This window comes from Aythya ferina (assembly GCF_964211825.1).
Source record: "Aythya ferina genome assembly, chromosome: 8".
Classification (NCBI taxonomy): domain Eukaryota; kingdom Metazoa; phylum Chordata; class Aves; order Anseriformes; family Anatidae; genus Aythya; species Aythya ferina.
Window position 1 is genome coordinate 20,251,355 of NC_140304.1, and position 19,554 is coordinate 20,270,908.

The 19,554-nt window shown below is 35.5% G+C and overlaps 1 long non-coding RNA gene across 1 annotated transcript in view; it reads left to right on the plus strand.

The window, feature by feature from the left end:
- Window positions 1–218: 218 nt before the first annotated feature.
- LOC311440298 overlaps window positions 219–19,554 on the plus strand; it is a 169,868-nt gene continuing 150,532 nt past the window's right edge. The window contains exon 1 of the long non-coding RNA XR_014695319.1: window positions 219–514. This is a non-coding gene — a long non-coding RNA (uncharacterized lncRNA). The remainder of the gene's footprint in view (window positions 515–19,554) is intronic.

A 19,554-nucleotide genomic window follows, 5' to 3' on the forward strand; every position in this document is an offset into this window, starting at 1 on the left:
AAAAAAAATGGGATAGGAGAAACAGAAAATAATAAAAAGTTAGTTTAGTTTTGAATGAATCCAAGTGAACATAGTGAACATAATGACATATCATGCCAGTCACTGTTTAGGCAAAGATTTCTCTCAAGGTTATATAACTGCTGTCTGTAACTAGGAAACCATCATCTGGCTTGGTCTTCTGCGGTTTCCCAGTCAGCCTGTCAGATCCTTGCCACAGCCTCACTTACAGCACCAATATTATTTTGAAACATTTAGTGGTTCAAAGGGTAGTTCATAGGTACAAGAAAAAATGTTCAAACTGCAGAAATACTCTAAGTGAGATGACAATGTACTATTTATTGTTTAGCAAGCAAACAGTGGAAGGAACAAATAAGTACCAGAACAGATAGCTGTAAACAGAACACTTTAAAGCAGTCTAACAATGTCTTATATTAAATCATCCATTAACTTTCATCCAGACGAGATGATGCTCTGTATCGGAGGACTGCATGAAACGATACATTGGAAGACTCAGGTGAGTTTGTGATTTCTCTGAGTTTCATGATTGAGAAAGTAATTCTAAAATAATCTCGTATAGAAAACAATAAAATTCTACTAGGCTTCTACATATGTGTGTGTATATATATATATATATATACACACTATATATATATATATATATATATATGTACATGACTTTCAGAGACAGGGAAAATTTGCTAAACTGATCTGACCCATCTCCTATTATCCTGTTATTTTTCAACAACTTTCCAAGCTTGCCAATATAATGTTCATATTATTCAATATGATTCTACCTTCATTTATGGCTTTCTGGTAGATTTGCACTCCACTTTAAATGAGCTCTTCGTAAGAGACAGACTCAAAAGGATTATATTTATGCACACAAGGCTTGAAATAAGACATATCCTAACCTTTAATTATGAATCACTGCCATGGTTTCTGAAAAGCAGCTGAAATCCTAGTGATGTTTTAAGAAGGTAAAATCCTGAGGTTTATTTAAGAGGGTTCTGTTACTTTAAATGTCATATGCTGAAAGCCCTTGTTAATAAAGACTGGCACAGGTCACACTGTCAAGGATAAACAATCATTCCTAAATCCTTTGTTTCAGGCTACAGTGAAACCTAATCCCCATGGTGTTCTTGCCTGGCCATGCATGCATGTAGATATGCACCACTTTTATAGTACTAGTGCTTTCTTTCAAGCACGTTGCTCCTGACTGCAAGGCATTTGATTTCTGGTAATTAATCAGCTCATCATACATGCTGTGTTTCTCCCTCAGGCCCAACTCAAGTTAGTGATCCAAATCTGGCCCCAGGAAAAAAGAAACCATTTATGTTCTTAGTGCACAGAATGAAACCCTGATAAACAGTGCTTGGCTAAACATTGAATTCAGATGGCATTATTTTTTTACAGGCTATAAGTCTAGTTTTTATTTATTTATTTTTCCCAAGCTGTAAGTCTGTATTTTTTTTTTCTTTGTAAGCTCTATTTCTCCTGTTTGTCCCTTTAGAATGGCAAAAAATAAAAATAAATAAATAAACAAAATGAACTACCAAGTGTGCCCCTAAATGAGACATCAAGATTTACTGGATTATTTCTGAGGTTTTGTGCTTCAGCATATGAACTCATTGCCTGAAACCTTTGTGTTCATTTTTAAACAACACTTTGTCACATGTTTATCCGTCATCCTTTATCTTTGTGTTCTTTCATGTTTGGCTTGTCTGCATAATAACCTTGTTACTGCTAATTTTATCAGATCCAGAAAACAACTTCAGCTCGTGTTGGTAATTCTTCATGCCTAGAGATGTGGCAACTCTCATTCTTTTCAATTATGTACCAGTTGGCCTTAACTGCTGTTTGAGGAGTCATGCATTGTTACTAAGGATCCACAAGAGCATTAGAAAACTTAGCAGGCGAGCTCTCACTTTTTATTTCTTCTGATTAAAATAATAACCTGTATGCCCACAAAGACATCATGCTCAGCTAGCAAAGGCTACTGGCTCCCGCCTCTCCGTCAGCTCATGGATTGTGGTACTGCTTCTTGTTCTGCTAATGCATAAGGATTTTGAGTACTTGCTTCCTGCAGTGATGAGACATACAGTGCTGCCAGCATTATTTCTAGGCTATATCTTTCTGGCACAAATTAAGCTCTTTATGCCAGTTCTTTTCCCTATGGCAAAGGCAAGAAACCGAACAGAATTATTTCACCTAATAGCTCCTTGCCTCACAGGGCTGTTGTGAGACTTAATTAATTAATGTTTGTAAAGTGCTTTGAGAGCCTGGGATAAAAAGGTGCTATATAAGCATTGATACAAGTACAAAATATTATTATTAATTCCTGGCCTGATAGAAAGCTACTGAATGAATGGACAGCTAAACTGTATTCTCCAGTGCAAAAGTGGATATTGTCCACCACAAGCAGGAGCATCACAGTGCATTTTTGTTTGTAAAATCTTTTGTGTAGAGGTGTCTTTAAGTCATGGGTCAAGTTGACTCAGATTTTTTTTTTTTTAAAACAGGAAAAAAAGAAGTCTTTTGAGCACTACTACTGTGTTGTTTTTAATTTCTCTGTCTTTTCTTGTTCTAAGCATACCATCCAGATAAGGAAAATAAACCACACTGGGCTGCAGATTAAGTCAAATATCAAAATCATTGCATGCTGACCATGAAAACTCACTCATGCTGAATATTTGTGGGTTATCAGGATCAAAGAGCACTTCAATATTTATCAAAAAGCATAGCCCACCGTGGTTTAGTCTTCATTAACCTGGTGTGTATTTGAAGAACTCAACACAGCTAATGCAGTCCAAGCTAAAGCTGACATTTTTTGACTTAGGAAAACATTTATCCTCTTGAAGAGATATGTATCAGTTTGTAAATGTTGTGAAAGGGCAGAATAACATACGGCTCACATATGCTATTGGGTTTTCTGAATGCAATAAGCTTTACGGAACTGAATTATGCTTTGTACATAGAGTCAAGAATGAACTTGTCATTTCTGTAATACCAGTAAAGCTTATTTCACATATAATGGGACATCCTGCTGTGCATAGATGATACAATTTTTCTAGTTGGATTTAAAAATATTCAAATGAAAAAGAGGCTAAATTAGTCTGTGAAAGCTTGGCTATGTGTGATACGAAGGGTGCTCAACCAGCTGTAGGGAGTTTGTGAAATACATGGTATTACTTCCTCTGCTACTTTAGGCTGATTGGGTTTCATGTCTGAACAAGACCTTGAGGAGTTTAACTCATGTAAAAGACTCTTCCCCCTTATATAGCAAGGAATATGGATCGCGATGGTTGTTCATTTTGATTCCCTGACAATGCCGTTAGCCTTTTCAGTCTGTTCTTACTGTGCAACTAATGTTCACATCCATGATGTTGTTAGAAAAAGATCATTTACAAACTCATCATGCTAAAACAGTAAATTAGTGGTTCAAAAATAAAATAAAAAAAAGTATTGATGCATACTGATGACATATTTTATATATACAGAATAGGGACAGAAAATGAAATGGACTATTATGGACTATTTAGTAGATAAGGAATTGGCTGGATGGCTGCATCCAGAGAGTTGTGGTTAATGGTTCAATGTCCAGGTGGAGGCTGGTGATGAGTGGTGCTCTCAGAAATCTGTCCTGGGATCAGTGCTGTTAAATATCTTTATTATCTTTACCAATGACATACAGTGATTGAGTGCACCCTCAGGAAGTTTGCAGATGACACCAAGCTGAGTGGTACAGTTGACACAACAGAAGGGAGGGAAGCCATCCAAAGAGACCTGGGCAAGCTTGAGAAGTGGGCCCAAAGGGAATGTAATGAGGTTCAACAAGGCCAAGTGCAAAGTGCTGCACCTGGGTTGGGGCAATCCCAGACATGAGGACAGACTGGGAGAAGAACTCATTAGGAGCATCCCTATGGAGAAGGACTTGGTAGGTTCTGGTGGATGAAAAACTCTATCAGATCAGAGAGATGGAGAACTTCGCCTTTCCTTTTGAATAAAGACAGAGAGCTGGGTATGTCAGCCTAGAGAAGAGAAGGCTGTGGGGAGACTTTACTGCAGCCTTTCAGTGCTTAAACAGGGCTTATAAAAAGTGGGATACTGGAAACGTTCAAGGCCAGTCTGGATGTGGCTTTGGGTAGCCTCATCTAGTGGGAGGTGTCCCTGCCCATGGCAGGGGATTGGAATTAGATGACCTTTAGGGTCTCTTCCAACCCAAGCCATTCTATGATTCTGTGATTCTATGATTCTATCATTATGGCACAGGAACAAGACTGCTCATTCAGCTTTTCATTTCTTCCCATAACTCAAGCAAGTCATTTAATTTCTCCAGTCTTCAACAAAGTGTTGTGAATCTTTTCCTTTTTATGTGTATGAAATAGCAAGAAGTGATCAAAGGGGAGTTCGTGTGTGTGACTAAGAGGATCATGAGTGTCAGAAGGAATAAAGTGAAATCGGGACTTTGTTGCTTAAAGAAAAATAAAGGTCAAATGCCAGTCTGCAGCTGCTGGTGTTCAAGCCAGGGAGGTGTTTCAGACAAAGGGGAGTTGGGCACTGTTTACTGCTGATTTTCTCCGCATTTGTTTGTGAATATCCAGAAAAAAATCTTCTCACATATAAAGTCTCATGGCATAAGAAAACTGGTGACAACTGTGGACATCCATTCAGTGCTGATCTCTGAGTGGAAGATGTATGTCTTCCTAGTGTATCTTGGGAGTTAAAGTGAAACAGAATAGGATCCAGAATTGGTAACTGATGCCTTCACTAGCTCTTTACTGGCTGTTGAATCTCATAATTATTGCACTCTGGTGCTGCTTCTTCAACTGGGATAGTAAGGAGATAAACACCAATATTTGTAGTGCACAGTGATCACAGGTGGAAAGCAAAGCATTGCTGTTTACCATTTAAGCATACTTTATAAGTCATATGCTTGAGTGCTGGTTTTTGCATTTCATTTCCTTGTGGCTGAGGTTGTACTCTCAAATTCTAACAGGTGGCAGTTCAACCAGACACTGCCAGTAATCTGCAGCCTGTGCAGATTTCCACATTTCCACTAAAGCCAGGTTCTGGGGAGCTGCATAACACTGTCATTCTATAGTGCTTGCATAGCCTCTGTCTGCAGTAACAAGCTGGCAGCATACGCAAGTTGCACTAGACTGGTTTGTGCCACAACAGTCAGTCAGGTGCTGGGGCAATACGGCAGTCACAGCTCCTCATCCATAGGCTTCCTGCTGTAAAATCATCTGATAGCAGCAAGTGGGCTGGGGCACGTGGAAGATGGGAAAGCTCCGAATTTCTAAGAATCATTGAGGAACAAGTCAGAGTGCTGGTTGGAGGCTGATCTGAAAGAAAAAGCACAACAAAACAACAAAACAAAACAAACAAACAAAAACCCTGAGCATTTTGCACCACCTGCAATAGAAGCCTGTCAAGGGAAGAAGAGTGAATATCTGGATCAGCCTTCATTTAAATGCAAATGAGAAGGAAAATACCAGCTGCAATGGGAACAGAACAGTGGCCTCTGAACGTTCAGTGGTTCAGTTTGAATACCTCTCTTGTAACATCAGTGACTTACTTTCCAAAGGACCTGTGCACCTGTAGTATTTATTGTTCTCTATTGTTTGAATTGTTTATTCCTTCTAAAAAATATTTTATAGTTTGATGTAAATATGGTTCTTTGTACAGAGTTAAAAGACAAAAGGAAAAATGTGACAAAAACTTTTGGGAGAAAGGAAAATACTGGAACATTTTAGACCTTTGGTTTATTCAGGTTTTGAAATAGGGTTCAGCTGGGTTTTAGCTACCACATTAGTTCCTCCATCTCCACAAAAGAAACTGGAAATCTAAGAAGCTTCCTGAGCTAATCAAGCAGAGGAGAAAGCACAACCAGAATCTTATCTGAGTTTTCCCTCTGGCTTTTCCACCATACCATCTCTTTACTCCATAAACTTCCAGTAAGTTTAAAGGCTCTCTGGCAGCATAAATGTAAGTGGGTTGCCTAAGATAAGGGACATTGCATGAAATGGGGAACATGAAAGCAAGCACACATCGAAACAGCCATCTGCTCAGCCTTGGAATAGGAACATTGCAGAGCTCATCTGTGCATTAGTGTTGCCATTTAATGTGGTTTCTAACAAAAAAATGTTAATAAAATTCATGGCTGTAGCTGACTCACATTATAATGTCCTTCTAGAAAAAGCCTGTACCATTGCTTTGTGAATCTGTGCACGGAATAATAATATGTGCCAGAAAGCAAACTGCAGAATCTCAGGTTTCTATTGCTGAAGATAGGTGGACTCACTGTTTACAGGTCATTTGGAAAACTCTTCTGTACTGAGAGCAAGAAACAGCCTATTTTCTTGAAGCATACTGCTATAGAAGTTGTTAGTGAACCTGGGAGCCAAGTACTCTTACTATTTAACATCATGCCAATGGAGTAGGTATTGATGAGGAGGTACAGAACAAGTATAGAATCAAAAAATCATGGAATATCCTGAGTTGGAAAGGACCAAGAAGGATCATCGAGTCCAACTCCTGGCTCCACAGAAGAGCCTATGTCTGAGAGCATTGTCCAAACACTTCTTGAACTCTGTCAGGCTTTGTGCCGTGAACACTTCCCTGGGGAGCCTGTTCCAGAACCCAACAACCCTTTCAGTGAAGAACCCTTTACTAATATCCAGCCTGAACTTGCCCTTTTTCAGCTTCATGTCATTTGTTATTTGTATCACTGGAAAATTATTAAGAAATGGGATATAAGGCCAGTGGAGTCTTAGAACACCTCATCAGCATTATCTGTTTCTACACTCAGCTATTTTGCATGATTGTACAAAATGAAGCCTTTCAACATTTGCCTTTTACCTGAGACTTCACTGACTGTATTACTTACCAGTAAAGGTAATGGTAAGCCAAGCTGATGGTGGCAAATACCAGACTGAGGGTAATTACTTACAAATAAATGCTGTGAGGCTCTTCAGAGCAACCATTGTATACAAACAATATAATTTAATAGCCTATCCTACAAATCATTGCAGTCATTTTTAAACTGTCATTCTACAGAGAAATATTGTTTCTATAGGCTGGCTCTCATTCTAAAGCCTTTAACGGATATATTTGCTAAGAGCTACTTCCATTTCATTTACATTATTAAATTAGGTTTCTCAAACAAATATTGTCAGCAGTATTGGTAAGCAGTTCCTTTTTCATTTACTGAAGATGGAGCTGTGAATTCTCTGAAGAAAAAATTAGAGTGCTTTAAGATATGCAAAATTTTGGAGGGCACGATCCACAGCATCAGCCATTTTCTTTGCTGCTGTAATGTGATATTTTTCCATAGACTTCCAGAGGGGTGTTATATTTTACATAAACAGAGAGATAAGAAACTAGAAGCCTCTAAGTACAAAATGACTGCAAGACAACATATTTCCTAGTTTACAAAATATATTTAAGATGCATTTTGTTGAAGACATTTAGAAAACAAGGTATTTAACTACAAGATGTATCAAGTGAATGTTCAAAATATATGAAGAAGTGCTGCAAAACACTAACCTGTCAGATCTGGGGGACTGATAGGCTTTGTGTGTGTCTTGCGTGTCTAAGCTTGTGACGTCTTTGATTTGACTGCCAGTGTAATTAACACACCACTGCGGGAGATGGGGGTAGTGCATCTTCCAAATCACAAAATCCTTGTTGTTGAGCCTAGGGCTGCCTCAACTGAGTGTTTCTAAACATCTCATGCTGAACTGTTTTATTTGTCATAAGTAAATAATGTGTAAAAGAGGGGTTCTGTCCTCACACTTCATTTGTAGATGAGTTCCAAATGTCAAGGATATCGGACTTGAAGAGGAAGAGTATGTTACATTGCAATGCCCAAATCTTTTTGTGTATATATGTAATATATATATTAATTTAAGCATGAATCAAAGGCTCCTTAGTGCCTGAAAATGAAACTCAGACTTCTAAGTTACTTGGGACCTTTGGAAAAATTGACTTTGGCAATTTTTATTTTTTTTTCCATTCATGTGACCCCTTCTGTGAATTCCCAGTGCTGCCATGGCCAACCACAGGAATGGGTTTGTGTGTGTCTGAAGCATTCAATCTCTGCATCTTGGATTACACAAAACAGATGAAATCACAGTCCAAATGACACTATTGCAAAACTCAACAAATTTGGATGTCACTGAAGGATGGAATTACAGGGGAAAATACCTTTACATTTTAGAGACATGCATAGATAGGCTCAAATAAAAGGAACATTGAGAAGCACTTGTCATACAGGCAGAAGGGGATTTTTTTTTTTTGAGTTTCATATATTGGTGTTTGCTACAAAACCAAGGAAGTAGGAGATCCAGGTTCACTTTCTTCCCTGTCTCAGGCAAACAGGATCTATACCTGTCATTGATCACTGGCTGTTGGACTGGATAACAACTCTTGCTGGTTTCTATTTAAATGTGCAGCACAAAACACTGTGAAAATACAGTAAGTGGGATCCACTTTTGAAATTAATGCTATCCGAGAAACAGAGTATAACAGAAAGAAAAAACAATGAGAATTGTATTTACTTGAACTATATCTTCTATTAAAATTTATCTTTTTACCCTCCCAGCAAAAAATTAGATTTATGGTAATCTGACAAACATTCATGGAACAAAACTTAAGTTTGTAGTGTGAGTACAGAGTAGATGTAACAGGGCTGAAGAAATTGCCACAAATCAATATAATACAGAATCTAAACATGCAAATAGATTAAACATGTGCCTAGTAATTAATAAGTTAAACTGAAAAGACAGACCTGAAGATTATTACTGCTTCTAAACAGTCTCCAGCATAACTAGAAATGAAGATCATTTAATCTTTTCTCTCTCCACTGTGGAGCACTGATGGCTAATCTACCGCCAATGCATTGTACTTTGCACTCTGTACTCTCACCGTACTCTGTCTGCCACATACTCAAAGTTTTTGCCACTATCTTGTTTCTCAAAAGCCGCATAGAAGTTTATACATCAGTGCAAACAATGTTTAAATGTGTCCAGCTAATCACTGAAGGTATTGTCACAGAACAGAGGAGCAATGCAGACTTACCAGATACTCTGGTAACAGTAGCGTAATCCAATCATTCATTAACATGAATTAAATCTACAATGCTGCAGGACTAAAAACTGAAAAAAAAAGAAGTTGGAAATTTGGAAGTTAAGAGGATGTGGGTTTGTTGGGAACTTTCAAAGCATTGTCCTATAGAAACCCTGCTGGACAAGGAATTTAATTTACCTAAAAATAGAGGCTTTGAAGAAGCAGATTAACATAGAGTTCAGCCTGCTGTCACGGGCTTCTGTTTTGGGACTAAAATCATAATGTAGTAGCACCTTTTCACATCATCTACTTTTATTTTTTTAATTATTTTTATTATTTTTTTATTTTTTTCCTAAAGAATGTTGTTGTATTATGTATAATTAACATGCTCTTTTGATTTATGAGGCTCCCTCATTACACACAGCCTGCAGGTTCTCCTTCTGTGCTGTCTGCTGGTTGTTGTGGGCTCCCTGAAATGCTGGCAAGCAGTTTGGGACTGAAAGACATGTTTGTGGTTAAAGAATACAAATGTCTCTTCTTATAGTCACTTGGATCCAGGTTTTGGTGTTTTAGCTGTGTCTTAAATGTGCTATATTTTTAGTCCCACCAGAACTGTGGCAGCAAATTTCATAGCATTATGCAGTGACAAAGGAACTCAACTCACTCATGCAGAGGTTACAATTCTTTTTGCAGTCATGTGCCATAGAAAGTTTTCTTTGTATCTGATATTGTCAAATCCCCTTTCAGTCATCAACTTTTTTTGAAACACAAAATTCTAATTTAGAACAAAATGACGGATGAAAATTTCACATTTTTAAGAATAAACTGTATAATTTTCATATACTGCATTTTACCTATTTTATTTAGAAGATGCATAATTGTGCCAAATTCTATTCTTCATTTTCAAAAAGAATCCAAGACTGCATTGTGCTATTACACAATACAATTAAATAAGTGATAACACCTACATTTAGTCTTTTAGATTCAAAGATGACTCTTTTGATTAGCCAGAGTTGCTGGCACTTTGTTTGTGGGTGTAGAAATATCTGTTTTAATCTGTTTCTGATTTCAATCTCCTTTTCATTGCAGTTCTTGTCACTCTAATAAACCCATTACCTTCAAAAATACCATACTTGAAATTATACAAAAAAATCATGTATGTATGCAGCCTATATGAATGGGATTAATGTTAAGCAGAAGTGTAAAGTTGTTCATGGGCTTACTTTTTAGGAAAGTAGTGATTTTCTCAATGGAAGCATATAAATACCTCTATACCCAGTCACTGTCACTGCATCTTAACACAATATGCAGTGTTAACTAGATTCATAAAACAATAACCCAATTATTGACTACAATATCTGCTTTCATGTACTTAAACTTGAATTTAGCCACTTTTTTTTTTTTTTTTTTTTTTTTTTTAAGTTTCTCTTTTTAAATGTATACTGTCTTTTTGGCTTACCTTTGTTCAGTTTATTGGACCTTATGAATACTTGAACACTGCCCCTCAGGTTATACTTCAAATGTTTATCATGTTATTAATTTAAGACTTTTCAATCTAGCATATATGCTTCAAGTGATTTCTTAATCTCTTTTCATAATCACAAACTGGAGAAAAGTTATTTTGAACAAAAAATAACCTTTCTAGATGAGTAACACATGTACCCATGCCTTATAGCTTGGAATTGCAACTTCACTTCCTGCTTGGCCTAGAAGCAATACTTGATAGTGCAGAAAGCCTATATTCATCTTTCCCAGAGATACATGAGAGATTCCTTCCATCCCGCTACAGAACACGATCTATAACATTTGACTGCAGTAACTGGTTTAACAGACTCAGCTCTTACAATCACTGGCACTGTTACTGTTAAAAGGGAGGCTCAACGCATCTCCAAAACAGAGTGGTCTAGAGCCTGACTTTGGACATGACTTATAAAGACAGATTCCAGGAAGAAAGCACTACATTACCTGACAGTGTGCTCAGGCAGTATTTCACTATTGTTGGTAGGAAAAAGAACTACCAATAATAAAAAGATTTTTTTGTGGATGACTCTCTAATGGTTACTTATAGGTTTCTCACCTATATAGTGATCTTACCTGACTTTGCACCAGACGAAAAATCACATATATTTAGAAAGTGTTAAATGTAGTGCACTAAGTGCCTAGTGTAAGACAAAATTTGCAAAACAAAGTCATACAATTTATTAATGATTATTCCAAGTATATGGAAATTACAGAAACAACACTATGAACTACTCAGCACGGTATGAATAAACAATCTAAAGGAAACTATCACAATATGAATAGTTAATAATGATAATAGCTTTAGCATAGGTATCTCCTTTCCCTGTCTTTTCACCTTATAAGCTGTTTCATAGCTCCCAACAACTTGAAACTGACCAGCTGCATGTATATAACTTTAAAGCAGTTAAATGTTTAAACTGAACTGTTATTTCTGCTAGACTCTCAGCTGTCTGGGATTCCCATTTGCAGATATTAACCCATAATTTTGATCTTGAATCCAATGTGTGCAGTCGCCTGACCTTTTTCCCAAAAAATATAGGATATATTTTTTTCCCTAGGCTTATAATTTTCCTGGAGCAAGATATCACTATTTCAACAGGAAGGCAATAAAATATTTCTGAACATTAGAAATGGCAGAGTCTCCCCTGTAATAGATTCCTATTTATTTTTAACAGAATCAATAGTTGTTTGCAAGTAATTGCATGCTGCAGTCTGTAAGTAAGGTAAGATTGAGAGTATGCAGCTGTCTAGTGATTCAGGTATAGTAATCTGATGAAGTCTGTGGCTACTTTCTTTGAAATCCACAGTGCCAGCTCTTTCAGCAGGTCCATAGGAGTGACCCCTTTCCAGATGGCTCTGTATATCCCTTATGAAATCCATCAATACAGTACACTTCCTTTGCCTAACCTCAGCATTGATTGAAATTAAGTACTGCATTTGCTGATAGAACTCAATGAAGCTAATCATCACACAAGTGCAGCTTAGTGTTTCCTATTCAACAGATTTCAAAATACTTGAATATCTTCATAATTCTTCTGCAGTTGAGTATATTTCTATCTTCATCTTAGAAGAGGATGAAGTATCCCCTTTCATACTCAAGTAACTCTCACTCATCATGCACAAGTAAATAATGATAGACTTATACCAGCCTGTTGTTCTCTGTTATGAAGAGAATGCTCAAAGAAAGTGTCTTTGAGTCTCAGCCTAACTGGCCCTACCCAGCTTTTCCACAACACACAGTTGTTTTGGCTCGAGTATCAGGGAACTACATGATTTTTTTTTTTTTTCTATTCCCCAAAAAGCTGTTACTACCAAGGCTGGAACCTTATCTCTGACTGGAATTTGACTTTAATCAGCATTTGAATCTGAAAGACAGAAAGGCACAGTACTGTGAGCTTACAAGGTTTTTGTTTTCGGGAAGGAAGTCACATTATTCATTCTTATTCTAATAAGATGTTCCATTCAGAAAGGTCGGAGTATACGTAACACTAATTAAAATGTTGTTACTGAAAGGAACTGCCTAAAGATGCACAGCTCTCAATTATGGCAGAATTTTGATTTATTTTGGTTTATAATAAGAGCAAAAACTACCTATCATGTGCTCTCAGAGTTACTTTAGATATATATATACAGGCTGTTCAATGTAATCCCTTAAAGAATGTTCATAACATACAAGACAGAGCAAACTTGTGACACTAGTTTGTACTTTGCACGGAGGTAACCAAAGGTGGTTTGTGAGCTTATACTGTGGTGCATGAAAGGAAGTTACATCCTGGAGAATCTGTCAAGAAGGCAAAGGTTAAAAGCAAAACCGTGCCAAGAAAAAGTTCATAGAGCAAACTTAATATTAAACAAGATTCAAACCTTCCATGAGCTGTGGACCAAGATATCACCATAGACCTTTTAGTCTCTGCCTTCCGTTGGTGAAAAATGAGTCAATAACATTGAAAATGTCTTATATTCATTTTTGTTAGATTTATATATTTAAACATAACAAACGGTCTCCAGCAGTAGGTCAACTCCCAATGAAATGGCACTACATTGAAAGAAACTGCACAAAATCATTTGTTCAAATCATTGGCCATTTGGAATAAATTCCAAACAAAAGCTACAAAAATAAGGGTTTGGGGAAAGACAAATTCATATTTGTGAAGTATTTTATACATTTATCTATTTAGTCTATAAAATATGCATGTACAGGAACAAGTAATGTGCTAACACTAATTCAGAAAGTAGCATAGTCACTGACTCCTGGGTGGAGTACAGATGTTTTGCTTTCAATGCCAGCTGCTACACCCTTAAAGAAAAAGGATTTTTATAAATTATTATCACTATTTTTTGAGGTACAACACATACTACAGGTTACGTGACATCACAGATCAATCAGATAAACCAGTTACCTAACTGAAGATATTTCATGGTATCCCACATTTAAAGAAATAGCTTACCAGAAAAGGAGAAACATGTAGAAGTTGTTCTTGAAGACATCTGTATCATGATGGAGCTAAATATAAAAATAATATATCTTAATGGCATTTCTTTAATGAAAAGGTGATGACAAGCTATTGCAGGGGGAACCCTTTTCCTGCAGTCTCCTGGTATTTCCTTATCTTTGGAATCTGCTTCCTTCCTTGCTGTGACAGAGTCCAAGTATTGACTTCTAAGGAGTGTTATGAAGTCTTTTTTTCTTTTTTTTTTTTTCAAGAAGAAATAAGTTCATAGCTGGAGCAGCAGGAAATGTGTGTTTTTCTTTGGAAAATTTTATATTTCATTTTTTTTCAGTGAAATTATTTTAATTGTAATTATAATTTATTGTATGTCAGATGAAGTTTTTCTGTTTACATATATAAAGACACTGTAACTTATAAATGAGAAACATTAATACAATTTATCAGGAAAAGGAAGTCTCAAACTCAGTCATCATTCCTTTTGCATATTGGTAATAGTATTTTAAACAGACTAAACCAAAACAAACCAACAAAAAACACATGAATGAAAAACAAAATCAAAAACAAAACAAAACAAAACAAAACAAAAAAAACAAACCCACAAAGGCTCTTTATTAGCAAAGAAATAAATTTGCGTGGTACTGTGCCAGCAATGTATCTGCTGCATCATGAACTATTGAAGTCTGGACATAATAAACCACTCTCGTCTGGATAATGATTTTCCCACATAAAAATCCTCTTTCATATTTCAACCACATGCAATCAAGTACCAGTTTAATACCATGGCATCTATCACCACATCATCCATTATTTGCTCCAGTGTCAGTTGTTGTACCAGCAGTTCAAACCCAAAGCCTTTTGTTTGCTGCATCTGCCGATACTTAGAGTAAGTCTAGTCCTGCTGTGATTCAAAGACAACAGAAGTGCATAGGAGTCAATTTGCTTTTGTTTGGACCAAATCTAATAACATAAAGACAAGGAAGAACATGGGAAAACTGTAGAAACTACAGTGTTGCATGGCTCCACTTGCTAAACTGGCAACAGAATTTAATTAGAATTCTGCATGACAGCATATCTATTTAATGCCGATATTGAGATGAAAATGTTACTGCACTATGCATCCAACAGATATAAGCTGTATTATAAAGATGAATATGAATATTCAATTATGTACAATAATGAAAACTTAACAGTAACATAAATAACTAGAAAAGTTAGCCAAATAGCGTGGGAGAAAGGAAAAAGCTTTAATTCATCACTTTCAGAACTCCAGGATTTTATTTATTTTTTAATGTGAAACTATTTTTATTCAGTTAGTCTGAATGTTTTAATCACTTTTCATATCTTCATGAAATTTTGAAATCTAACTGCAACTCTCCCTTATTACAAACAAAACCTAAATTGATCAAATATAAGCTTTGCAATTGTTTTCATTGAAAGTCTGTTACTGTTTGGTAGTCTTTCAAGTACTTAGGTACCCAAGAGGTACTCAGCTCACAGAACATAAATTAGTTTCTTCACTCAACAAACCACATTCCTTTGTAATCCTCAGATTTGGATGACCAGAGTGTATTTATACAACTGGAAGGACAAAAAAAGGAAATATTTTCTGCAGGCAGCTCCTGTTCTATGAAAGAAGTCCTCTGTATTGATAGTTCTAAAATGTTTTGCATCTTGGTTATCTGTGGCTACCAGTTCCAATGATCAGCTATAAACTGTAAGTATTCACTCACCTGTATTTACCAGGTTTCAAAAAAATTTTTTTTTTCAGTCTTTATGTACTGGGAAACATATTTTTTACTAACTGAATTTCAAAGTGATATGTTATTAAAATGATATTAATCAGAAATGTATAGCTTTTTTAGCATTTACAGTATAGTGGCTTTATTCCATTCCACTTTAATTATATATTAATGAAAAGATAAGAATAAGCTAACAGTATTCTTTTATTGATTTAAAGCTTTTATCTTCAGTTAAAATACTGCAACTTCAAAGAATTAGAGTGTAAAAAGCAAAGCTATATGTCAAAATCACCCACATTAACAGGCATGTTCAGTCACAGGGCTTTTTGCTTGTAAAAGGCACTTTTAGCCATACTGAACATTCATGGTGTGGACAAGCTACAGAGCCATGCGAATCATATTTCTTTCTTATTTAAATTTTCATAGCTAAATACATGGCTTGTCTGTGTGTAAGTAAACATCCTGTTATCCTAATATTACAATGAATTAATTATACTTAACTTATGTAATAGTTTAAACAATCAGCGCAGTCTGACCGTATTGGTCTTTCACTTTGAATTTCAAATCAGGAAGTGGAGATAAATCTAGATCTGCTTATTTCTTCTAGCCTACAAGAGAATGTCCATTGAGCAGTCAGATGGGTTACTGCCATCCAACTGCAGAGCCTTGAGTCTGTCCCACAGATTGCAATAGTCCAGTGAAAGACTGGTCAGTTCATTAACTATATTGAGTCCATGGTCATGCACCGGGATAAGAAAACACCCCTGAGAGATGCTGGCATTATAGCTCAGGTTCCAAATTTCATTCAATTCCTGGCCCAACCTCCGGCCTAGTCTTCAATCTAATACTTCTCACCATACTAAAATTACATTTTTGAAGATCAGGCTCCAAAAGCTGTTATATAGGTGCATATGAAACATATAGATTAATATGCCATATAATAGTGGACAGAAAAAAAAACTCCTTAATCACTTGGGTTGAATGAATGAAGCAAGACATATTTGCCTGCCATCTGTTAATGTAAATGGTGCAGCTAATTTAACCGTATTAGACCTGAATCATCATGCTATTATTCCAGTTTTACATCACTGTGAAACTGAAAGTGAATCATTAATATCAATGAAATTACACTGGTGTCAGCCATGGAGTAATCTGCAGAAGGGATCGGGTTCATTAATTTTAATAATTTATGATACAGTGTAGACTACAGACTTTTACTAAATCTACTTTTCTTTAATGTGACCCATTGATCTTTGTATGTATTATAAAGCATTCAACATATTTGATATGAGTCTATTATAAAGAGTTTCTGAAGAAGCGTGACGTTTTAGCAGAGTGTAGTAACTTCTGAGTTTATCTGGGAAGACTGCCAACCCAGTCCTTGAAATGTTAACTAGCGTAGTAGATGCTACGCAGAGAAGACATCACAATGAAAAGATGAACTTTTCCTTCCACAAAGGTAGATTAAAATCTAAATGTAGAACCATACATGATGCATTGAAGTCAGTAAGGATAAATTAATGCAGGAGGTGGAGCATCTAAACAATGACTGATTTAATCCTTTACCAAAATACTTGAAACGATTTTTTGTGACATATTTATCTGTAAACCTTTGTAAAATACATGTGAAAGAAATTTGATTTGAATTATAATTCTTCATAATTATTAAAACAATTTTATAAATATCATGAAATAAAATATATAAAAATAATAAAAGTAAAGTTAGAAGGACTTGAATGTATTGACAATAAGAAAATCAGTGAGATATTTTAGTCAGACCTTTCAAATCAACTTTACTGTTAAAATTAGTAAAAACTTTTAATGGTTGATATAATGATGATTTTCTTAATTAATATTTTTTGGATTTCTAGTAAGATCCTTATGTGATATATTTTGACATCTCTCCACTGATCATATAAAAATACACTGATTTGTATTAGTACAAGTGCTTCTGGACAATTTTATTAAAATTGCAAGTTTAATTTCCAACTTCACTTATCAATGGATTCTACAAAGAATTAGACAATCCTGTAAAAGAGAATGGAAAACCTGCTTAATTTGAAATAATTAATATTTTTGCAAGCAAATTTTACCTCCATACCAGTTTGAGGTTAGAAAAATTGTGGAATTCTGTAAAATTGTGAAAAGCTCTTAAAGAAGACAGATCTGCCAAAAGGAGTTTCACCTCCTATCAAGTGCAACAGAAAAATAAAAAGGAAAACAGAAAAGGAAGGGATTTTACAACAAGATAACACAACGAGAAAGAAGTAACTTTAAAAAACACCAAAAAATGATTCTTGTTATAAAATAAACAATTTTATTTTGCCCCAACAGAAGGACAATTTGTCAAACTTCTACAACTTCTAACAAAACTGTTAGAAGTTGTTCAGAGAATCACTTGCAAAATGGAGTCATAACTAAGATAAACCATATTTATTTTATTTTTTTTATTTTTCTGTATATGGTGGAAATATCTAGATGTACGGTAAGCTTCCTAGTAAGTACCATGAAATAAAAAGGATTGCATAGACTTCTAATACCTGAAACACACTGCTGCTTGGTATACATGAAGAAATCAGTGATCTTCTTCAATGGCTTTATGGACTTAATGCTCTGTCCTGTGTCACTCAGAATTCGACCTTTAGCAGAAGAATTATATTCAGAACTGGCTTTTATGAGTTCAGATGAGTTGGATGCATGTTAACCTGATTCCTGATTATTTATTTGCAGCATTGCAATGACTGAGTAGGATCATTTGCTTCAGACCTGTGAGTTACAGGACAGAGCTTGACGTTATCCATAATAATCTTTGAGATGGCAATGAATAAATTACAACAGCTCCCAAATAAATACCTGAAAATCTGGATACTTTCCCCAAAGGTATATATCTAAACAAAAGGTTGAAATTCACAGAATATTGGTCTTCCTATTTTTTTGCCTTTATATTTCAGATATATAACTACTCAATTCATTTATGATATTCCATTCCTGTCACTGTTAATTTAGATGCATATTTTTTTAACTTTATATTCTTATTGGACATGAAAATTTCCCTTTTAATATTTCTCTTTCCTTTTTCTGGATTAAAAAATATGTTTAAGAGGAAAGTCTGAAAAGCAGAAAGCAAGCAAAAAAAATAATAAATGAATTATCGTGGCTGTAAACAGGAAAATGAAAAATTATTTTTTAGAAATTATCTTTACTCACTGTTTTCTGTTTAAAACCATGTCAAGCTCTGTTTTTCAGTTAAAAAAAATAAATAATATAATATCATTAAAATAATTTCCTTGTAAATTTTCTAGTGTAAGAACTCTTTTATGCATCTGTCCTTTTGATTATGAAGTCAGAGGTTAAGGGTATTTTGTGTATATATGATATATTGCCCAAATTAAATAAACAGATAAAATTAGACAAATCTTAAAAAGAAATGTTTTGTAGCTTGGGTAGTTTTTATTTTATACAAATATATTAATCTATACATAAATTGAGAAAGAATGCAGTTATTCTCAGTCACTGTATAATGATTTACTTAGTAGGCTCAAATCTGAAAAGTCATTACAGCTTGAAGTTTATTTCTTGGAACCTCTAGGGATCTTAAATATCTTAAATACCTTTTATAATACCTTTTGGCTTTTATTTATTTATTTATTTTAAAATAAAATTAATTACAGCTGATTCCAGGAATTTATCCTGTTAGGTCTTGTGTCTGGTAAATATTTATACACTACTACGGTGATAATGTCTTGGGATATCACCTTACTTTGACTCATTTTCCATATTGTTTAGTACCATTAACATCAGCACATTAGAGGGTGGAAGCTGAGGTATTTGGGCACTATAAGTACAATTAATCAGGGGAGCAACTTCAGCTAAAACTGTATCTCTAATTCAGTGTTAACTGGTTGGCCTCTTTGAACTGGGGAAGCTACAACTGCATACCAGAAACAAATCAATACCCAACTGCTCATTCAAGGTGACAGAAGCATCAGAGACCCTTTGCACAGCTGAAGATACTCGTTACCTGTTGAGGGATTTTTTGAAACTGCAAAAATCCCATGGCCTGCTGTAGCTGAGCAAATCAAGCTACCAGGACAACTATGAGAAGTTCCCATGACAGTGTTCTCATGTCGCCCAATTGAGGAATTCAGAAAAATATTGTTACCAGTAGCTGGCTTCAAGGACAAGGTCTGCGTGACTGCTAATCACAAGGGGGTTGTTTTCTTGCAGGTGGGGTTGTTTTCTTGTGGTTGTTTGTCTGAGTGCTTTTGACCAAT